Genomic DNA, 10,274 nt, shown 5'->3' on the forward strand with positions numbered 1-10,274 from the left:
CAACACAGAAGTAACAAAATGAGTGAATTGTTAAATGAGTGAGTCTCCTCAGTGTATATGGTCCAAATTTTGATGACCCAGCCTTCTTCTGTAAGGTGTTTAACTTACTGCCTGATCTTTCTGATACACATTTAATTGGCATTTAGGTGGCGATTTTAACTGCATGCTTGATAACCGATTGGATAGATCGGTCCAACTAAATCAGTCGTCTACCTCCTCCACGGTTTTAAATAACTTGATGGCTTCCATGAATCTAGTTGATGTTTGGAGACTGGGGCATCCTACAGATAGAGACTATTCTTGTTTCTCACAAATGCACAAGTCCTTTGAAGAATAGATTATTTTCTACTTGACTCTAAATTGATATTGAATGTGGTTTCTTCAAAATATCCCAATATTTTAATTTCTGACCACTTCACTTCTTGACCTTAATCATAAAAAGCAGCAGTATACCTGGCGTCTTCACCCATCACTGCTTTCTGATGCTTCATTTTGTCAATACATACCTACTAAGATCTCAGAATTTCTGGAGAGTAATGACAACTCAGAAGTCACTGCACTTTAGAGAAACTTTCAAAGTTGTGATTCGGGGTCACATAACTTCTTTGAATCTTCACTGAAAACGGCTGTTAGAAATTGAAACTGAGCTATCACAGGTATGTGACCAACTGTTAAGATCCAACAGAAACATTTTGAGTTACGGGATAAGCCCCATAAATTACTAGCCCGACAGTTAAGAGGCTTACAAGCTAGTAGAGCCATACACAAAATTAAATCGAAATCTGGGGAACTGGTTGTTGATCCTAAGTGTATAAATTATTGTTTTAGGGAATATTACGCACAGTTGTACATGTCAAAAGGGGGGTGTCTCTGATTGGCTGGGGCGTCCGAGGCTCCCTAAATGCTGTTTGAGAGGCTTTAAATTCTGACATCACCACTCAAGAGATTTTGGATTCTATAAAATCATTCCCTAATGGCAAGGCTGCTGGCCTCGATGGTTTCGAAATTGAACTGTATAAAAAGTATTCTGAGAAGCTTGCTCCCCTTCTATTGAGGATGTTCAATCATTCATCTGAAATCCAGAAATTTCCCTCCACGTTGTATGAAGCCAATATCTCATTATTATTAAAAGAGGGTAGGGATGAGCCTGAACCTTCATCTTTTCATCCAATTGCATTGTTGAAATCAGAACATTTTTGCGAAGTTATTAGCAAATAGGGTAAATAAATATATATATATCATCTGTCATTCATGCTGATCAAACTTGCTTTGTCCCCAATAGGTTCTCATTTTTTAATGTCAGGAGATTAATGAATATAATGTATCATGGGTATAGCAGGGGTTCAAGGGTAGCTGCCCTCTGCCTTGATGAGGAAAAGGCATTTGGGCCTACATGGTGAAGGTATTGGAGGAATTTGGGTTTGGTAGTCAATTCGTTTCGTGGATTCCTCCATCCTCACAAATCAAGAAAGATCAGTGCCGTTCTTATTACACTGCGGGACATGCCAAGGCTGCCCCCTCAGCCCGTTGCTCTTTGCCATTGCTATTGAGCCTCTTGCCATTAGTATTAGGAACCACCCTTCTATTGAACCCATCCGATTGGGTAATGTGGAGCATCATAGTTCCCTATACGTGGATGATGTTGTTCTCTTCATATCACAACCTGAGCAATCTGTTCCTGTTCTACTAGATCTTATAAGAACATTTGGTGAAATTTCAGGACACACCATTAACTGGCGGAAGAGTGAATTTATGTCGCTGGGTGCTGATCTCAATGCTGAATTTTTGCATAATCTCCCATTCAAAATTACAGATTGACTGAAGTATCTTGGAGTAGTTCTTCCAAAAGACAGGAATAATGTCGGTCAATGTATGAGTCTCCCCTGAAAGGTAAAATGATTTATAAGCTTTTGTTAAGTCCGCCTGAATCCGAAAAATTGGTCTCAGGCTTTGTAAATATATTTTCTGAACAAGTGGTTTATGCCACACACTCTTTGAAAAAATTCTGGGAGGAGGAGCTGGGAATGCAGATTGGGGATGATGTCTGGGAGGAGGGCCTTAGTAGGACCCAATCTTGTTCTATTAATGCCAGGCACCAGTTAATCCAATTTAAGGTGATGCACAGGCTTCATTATTCAAAAACCAAATTGCACAGAATCTTTCCTACCGTTTCCTCTCTATGTGACCGATGTAAATCTGCAGAGGGCTCTCTGACCCAACTTTTTTGGACATGTCTGAAACTGTATAATTTTTGGTGTGACATATTTAAGTGGTTTTCTGACATGTACGACATGTGTGTTTGAACCTGTTCCAGAGATTGCATCATTTGGGATTTCTCCTTCGCTGCTTAAACACAATGTTTCGGTACAGAGCACAATTATGTATGGAATATTAATTGCAAAGAAAGTGATTCTAAGACTCTGGAAGTCAGATACTGTGCCTCAGTTTAAGACTTGGTTGAGTGAGCTCACTGGTATTTTACATATGGAGAAAGTTCGATACAGCATGATGGACAATCTTTATACATTTTCGGATATATGGCAGCCATTTCTGGCTCACCTTGCTAAATATGACACTGACCCTGACCAGCAAGGAAATTCATAGAGTGCCATCCACCTCTCATTGTTTAGAATTTGTGGTAAGATGTTAATGCTAGTGATGCAGCAGTGTACTTAATATTTCTTTTTAAACATGCCCTGTGTTTTGGGTTTTTTTGCTTGTTTGTTTTGCTTTACAAATAAATAAATAAATTGCTAAATGAGTGAGTCAATCTACCTTAAGACCCAATATTTAAATCCTCAACTTTACTGCAGAAATAAACATCTTTACAGCCTGGTACAAAAAGCAGTTTTGGTGTCTATTTTTCCCCGTTTATTACAACTGTACAGGGGTGAATTCTTATAGAACTCACCTTTTTAAATTATATTAAGGCTTAAAGTTATGCATAATTAAGGGAATTGATTTTTTGAGTGACAGGTGGGTGCCATCACATGCGCCTGTTTTAGTAACAAGGCTTAATTCAAACTGCCTCAACTCCACCCACATTCCATCTCTTTGCCCATTTTTGGATTAGTCAAAAAGATGGCCAGAGCCGACCACACTGAACTTCACAACTGCTCTTCAGAAACCTATGGGGGACATGATGGAGACTATATTCATTTTTAATTGTGGCCTATGGTGTCAACTTGCTTCGGAATGAATAGTGTTAACATTAGCTAATTCAGGAATTGAATGGCAATAAATTGATTCATGTAAAACTTTCAATATGAATAGGTGAGCTACTAGAGCGCCCAAAGGAATGTAATTACATAACATCATTTTTAATCTTTGGGCTTGGGGGAAGGTATCATTATTTTCAAGTCACAGGACTCAAGTCCAAGTGAGTATTTAGTTTGACTTCAAAGCGGGTTTACTAGATGTGGAACAAACTTGCAATCTTGCAATGTGTGTCTATTTATGTCTATTTTTTCCAGTACCAGAAGTAAAATTCTCATGAAAGCCCAAAGGAAAATATCTTGTTGTTGTGATTAATAAATATCGTATATGCACAGCAATGTTAATTGTTCGTGCAACAAACATTTTCCACTAGAAGATAATGTTTTGGTGAAATAAATTGTACTTAATTTGAACTGTTATTTGTGAGCTCTGGTCAAATTAATGTGATATGTAAAAAGTGTACCATGAACACTGACCATCTACCTGTAATTAACCTGAGACATGAATCCTGGACCCTGCATCATTAAACCATGAGGAATAAAACAAAAAGTAACAATATTTGGCCTTAAGTAAAATCAGTTTTATTTTAAGAAATCAACTTACACATTAGATATTTAGCACTGACCTTCTTCTGACCTCTAGAACGTTAGTTAGAGCCATTAAACATAATCTTTTTATCCCTTTCTCATTAACCCCCTTCCCCTGCTTGTGGTTTCTGGGTGTTTGTTGTTAGTTTCCTGTCACAGAGGAAGTGCCTCACCCTGCCGCCTAGCTCCCTATTGGTCCCAGATGAAAAGTGATTTTTTTTTGAGGGGAGGACAAGAGGATAGATAGGGGGATCGGAATATGGATAGAGAGACATGGGCACAAGAAGACAGGGAGGCAGAAGACTGAGATCAGTGCAGAAAGCGCTGAATATAGACGGATGAGAGTTGGAAGGAGCAGACGCTTCACTACCAGGGAGGAAATGGCTTTGTGTTGCAGGAGGTAAGCATGCACACAACAATGCAGACAGAGAACCAAACCAGTTTCATACTCGTTGGAATGTGTTTCATGTTTTACATTTTTGTTTATCTTTTGTTTAATCTTACTTGAAAGTAACTTTTAGCAAGACATTTGTAGAATTTTGTTAATTTGTTTTGAGTGCTCTGCTTTTTTCTACTTTATTTCAAAGGACTGATACAATGTTTTCACTAGTTTTAACCAAATAAGATATACTGAGGATTCAGTAATGGACATGGTCATCTGTGATCTGTGGAGATTTTTTTGCAGCATATTATCATACTGCTGCTAGTCCACATACATGCCTTTCTTGGTCTGGTCACTCCCAATCCTTGTACCAGTGTCTGGATAGTACAGTGGCGCTGGACAAGTTTGGGGGGGGCTGTGCTAAGGACTGCTGGTGTTATGTGTCTGATTATTTGTCCTGTTGACTTCATGTCTTTTTTCATTCTCATCTCATTGACTTGTGGAGTTTTTGTGATAACTTGTGTGTATTTCTAAATAAAACATACATCTGTGTTGCATGGAAACATATATATTCTGCTATGAATTTGTGTGTGGTTCCAGTTTTGCTGTCAACATTAAAGCAGAAACAAGGAACTTTCATTTGGTGCTGGCAACCCCTGTGGACAACAGCGGTAGTGGTTCTATGACTTTGTTTCATTGATTTCAAGGGTAATCTGACCGCTGGCATTTAGAAAAACTACAGAAATAGCCAATCTTCTCACTGATGGTGTTGGCATCGGTATTAAATTGAGGCTGATCATAACCATTTACATGACAGTAATAGCATTACAGTTACTCCCAAAGAAATTTTGTTACAACTTTACTTTGGTTTTCACCTCCTACTGATTTAAAATCCACCAATCCACTCACATCCTTTGATTCATATATGTAATCATGCATATCACCAAGCAGAAAGATAATGTGGTATATTAAGTAGTGATGATGTGAGGATGTATTGAAGAGAAGTCCGCTGACACCATCTTGATTGTATATAAAGGTTTATTACAAAAAGGTAGAGCATCATTTCAAGCCCCGGGAGCTTGGAGAGCATACTGCCAAATGAACAGCTCTGTCTTTATGCGTGGAACATAGGCTTTATATAGGTCTATTGTTTATTCAAGAAAATAGTAAAGAAACATCTGGTTCTAGTACAGATATGTGAGGTAAAACAGGGAGATGGGGGATTTATTAAGATAAAGGTCAGAGGCCATTGAGAGGCCCCTAGCCTAAACATTTCATAGTAAGAATTACGACGTTGAACCTCATGTCCTTCTAACACTGCATATGTCGACAAGAAAATCACTCGAACTTATGACATGTAACTTAAATTTATAGGCCTTTGGATACCACATATTTCCCCCCTTCGAGACTAATAAAGTCTTGAAAAACAAAAGAGTAAAACATACATGTTTAAACACTTGACAAAAATAACAATTCCTCCTACACATGCTTCTTGCAGCATAACCTCAACAATACAACAACTTTATGGAGTGCGAGAGCGAAAAACCTGTCCGGCAGCTTTCTTTCCAAAGTATCCATCAAACAATCTAGACAGGAAAATTCTCTCACGGCCCCTCTGCCTCAGGTGACCACACATAGTACTCCAGATCAATTAAAAAGAGGAATCTTAACAATTCATTTAGAGATATGGTTTAAGAAAATACATGTGAAAACCTCAGGAAATAATATCAAAACAATGTCCAAAGTCAGGCTGGTCGACCCATTGTACCTTCTAATGGACCTGTCCCTGCCTAGACCCCAATATCCCTAAGCATCAAGAAAAAAGAAAAACATCTGAGGTCCCCATATATTTAACTGATAACAGAAAACATAATTTTCTAAACAGTTAATACAAAAAGAATATGATACAAATGATGTATTACTCATGCAAATATGTATATATCAGAGAAGACATAAGAATGTATCACACTGCAGCTCCTCAGCAGTGTCGACTCTCAGTGTAGTGTCGATGATGTTTCGAATCTGAACATTTTATCACCGTATCCTTGTTCAGAGTTCTCCAGTCCATTCTTATTGTCCATATTTGAGTATCTGCACATTCCCCCATATGCTCTGGAAGAAAAGAAAACACCAACCAGTATCTTTTGCAAAAACAACACATGAAAATTAAAACATCAAATACAAATGAATATAAAATCACAAATGAATATTCTTGTGGTATATTAAGTAGCGATGATGTGAGGATGTATTGAAGAGAAGTCCACTGACACCATCTTGATTGTATTTAAAGGTTTATTACAAAAAGGTACAGCATCATTTCTAGCCCCGGGAGCTTGGAGAGCATCCTGCCAAATGAACAGCTCTGTCTATGTGCGTCGAACATAGGCTTTATATAGGTCTATTGTTTATTCAAGAAAATAATAAAGAAACATCTGGTTCTAGTACAGATATATGAGGTAAGACAGGGAGATGGGGGATTTATTAAGATAAAGGTCAGAGGCCATTGAGAGGCCCCTAGCCTAAACATATCATAGTAAGAATTACGACGTTGAACCTCATGTCCTTCTAACACTCCATATGTTGACAAGAACATCACTTGAACTTATAACATGTAACTTAAATTTATAGGCCTTCGGATACCACAATAACTTGGAAGATGAAAACGCTAACATTCAGAAAGTGGGAATGTTCCCATTATTCTGATCTTAACAAACAAAACTAGGCCCCTATGCCTGAATTTTAGGCATAGGGACACAATTACCAATTTTGTGGGGAGTAGCAGAAAATAATATAACTAGTAGTGTAGTTACACTTACTGTTGACAGGGAGTAATAAGTACATTAATAATATTACTTTTGAAAAGAGAAGCAAGTAATGAGTAATAAATTACACTTTTTGAGTAACAAGCCAAACACTTTATTGTTCGGTCTCCCAAAGTGATAGGGACAGTTTCAGCAAATATGACATAAAGTTGTTTTTATAAAAGTTAGCTACTGCAGCTTTAATCTACCATTCAAAAAAAGTTGAGTAAAGGGTGGTGTTCAGGTCACTGTCCCACTGTCGTGGTGATGTCCCTCACTCTCTATCTCTTATTATTATCTGGGTGAGGTATGAAACATCAAAACATGAATAAAATGCAGAAAGAATATTTGGGATGCCATCATTACAGAATTGAATTTGTAGTCCATACCGAACACATTCTCTCTCACAAGCCATAATGTTATAAAAACAACAATAGGAATGTCAGAAAAATAAAATTTCAAGTGTAAACTTTTCCTGATTGATTAGTGTTTCTTAATGCTGATTTGTGCATCAGTGCTGATAGTACATAACGTTTTCCTAACTGAACTCCACCAACTTCAAACCGTGGGAGGAACACAGACATAAAAATATCTCTCCAAATTCTGACTTTGGCAAATATAGTGTGTTCATGTGAGACCCAAACAAATGACTGATCCTACAAACAGGTATTTTCTGTATAAAAGCCTTTTCTTGGCTCTTCTTTGAGTGTACTGTCTTTAAGAACTGTAATGAGAACTTTTATCCTTATTGTGTCTCTTGTTTATGAATCATCTTTATTGTTTTTAAGGAAACAATAAAAGAATGATTAAATGAAAAAATGTCAACAACAATGGAGCCCCTAAGGGGACATGGTCAAAACAAAACCCATTTCTGGTGAGCCCTCCCTGCTGCTCACCATATGATGTAACAAAATATAATGCTATCCTATAAGAGTTTTCTAGTTGTTTCATCTCAATTTAAACTATACCTTAATGTACAATTAAACTCAAATACAATTCTATTTTTAAAAATAAAATTAAAGAAGGGAGCAGGTTTCCGGGCTTCACGTGTTGTTTGGCAGCAAACAACAAATAAAGATGATACAAACCTGAAATAAATAAAGGTTGTTACAAAACTATTCAGGACATAACATTTTTGATTTATTCCAACCAAGCCCCAAGATATGTCATGCTGTTTTCCCTGGAATGTGTCAGGAAAGTTTCCCAGATTTCCAAGAAAGCATGCAGTTAATTGTATATCTTATAAATGAGGTGTTCATATGAAGCTGTTTCTGCCAGGGTATTCTTGATAGTTTGGAGATTGGTGTTTTAGTGTGGCCCTCAGAGGAGAGAAAATGCCGACTTTTAGCCACTTTGAATATCTTTGATATTTTTGTAATTTCCAAGAGGTGTAAGCTTGGGTTGACAGTTACCAATGTCCCCAGTTCTCTTCCCCATGATATTATGCCAGAAATTGACCAATGAGGGGCGACTAAAAAACATATTCACTATGTTGCCCCGACTGGAGTTGCATTTACTAGTATCGGTCATCAAAAGTGACCCCCAAATCTCTTTCCCACTGTGTTCTCAGCCCTCCAGTGCTTACAATATAACAGGATCCCAATCCCTAATTTTTTTGTCCGTCAAACTGTCTGTGTCATTCATTATTGTGAAGACATTTAATCCAGGGCCCTATACAAAATATTGTTTGACACCTTTTTTGCGAAATTTGGAGTTTGGAATGTGTGACATCTTGAATACACAAAACTCTGTTAAAAATCACCCTGTAATCTAAACATACACCTTTTATTATAAAGTCACACTTAACTCTTTTAAAACTCGTAACTCCGATACAAGCAAGAGCAGAAGCAACATTAGGGCTTCATTTTATTCAGTTAAGTTTGGTGCAACTTCACTGATGCCACTTAATCCTACACAAAAGATCAAAATTAGCTGTTTAATGTTACTGTTTCTACCTTAATTGGAACATGAGATATTAAGGTAGCCACGATAACAATGGATTAACTGGTGCACAGAATGTAGTAGCCTAGTTATTGTTAGTTATCGTAAACAAACCATTAGACACTGTTTTCAGTTTTGAAATGTACAGTAGCCTAAATGGACGTTCCATTTGCAGCATATTACCAGTCTCCATTTACAAGTGTTTCTAGGTGCCGCAGTAAGCATTACCCACTGAAGGAACAACAGTCATAATATTTTACCAATTCAAAGTTTCCGTTCTTTAAATTGGCCAGCATTAAATATGCAATGCTGAGGGGATTTTAGAAATTTCGTCACCTTCAAGTTTTTATTTAAAAACGTATCATCTTTGACAGAAATCAGTGCACAGACTTGGCATAGTCAGCATATAGCAACGGGTAAAAATAAAAAGCTAATTTGCGTGGTTATGGCTTGTCCAAAACATTTCAAGTTGATAGACTGCTTGCTTTGTGTCTGGAAAATAAAAAAACAGGTGGACAAAGCAAGGCTAGTGCAGCAAGTTTTATTTTTTTACAATCCCGATCACCCCATCCATAAAGAGTATGACCGGCTCCCTTCAGGATGCCACTACAGCCCATTCACAGTAGTCTTTAATGTTACACAAAGGCATGAACAATAGTTCAGCGAGAGGGACAGGAAAACACTGATATTGTCCAAAAAAGCCAATGAAAGTATGTGTGATTGTTAAAACATTAAGAAAATTCAGACAGAGAATTGTAAGAAAAATTAAAAAATTAAATCTCTGATCAATATTTTAAGAAGATAATCTGCTAAAAAATCATCCAAATCTCTCCTTTTACACAAGTTTCTTGCAGTTTATCAGTTGTTCTCTAATGTTATTGTTATGCATTGAATATAATATGAAATATCCATTAAATATTTCACTTAGTAAGCCTTTTTTTTGTTTGATTAATCTTCTATAACTACAAAATATATATTTTGAGATATTTAAAGGAATGATTGATCTTAATAAGGGGGGGGAAAATCTAATTTGACCATTTCAAGTCTACAGTTTCAAGGACAAACCAGGTCCAGCCTGTGATAAGCATTTTGATGAAAAGGCTCTTCACTTACATAGAGCAGTAGTCAGTAACCTGAGTCACTACTGCAGCTGATAAGGCCTCAGAAGAGTAAGAGTAAGCCTAGAAGGACATCTAGTGGATCATACACCTTCAGCAAATCCTGTAACACATTCAGTGGTGTACTTTGAAACAACAAAATACAGACAAATAAACTGCATGCATACATGTAAAGTAACTTAAGTAAACACTTAAACTGAAAGAAAACTATTTTATCCCATCCCAGAAT

This window comes from Dicentrarchus labrax, unplaced genomic scaffold, assembly GCF_905237075.1.
Source record: "Dicentrarchus labrax unplaced genomic scaffold, dlabrax2021, whole genome shotgun sequence".
Classification (NCBI taxonomy): domain Eukaryota; kingdom Metazoa; phylum Chordata; class Actinopteri; family Moronidae; genus Dicentrarchus; species Dicentrarchus labrax.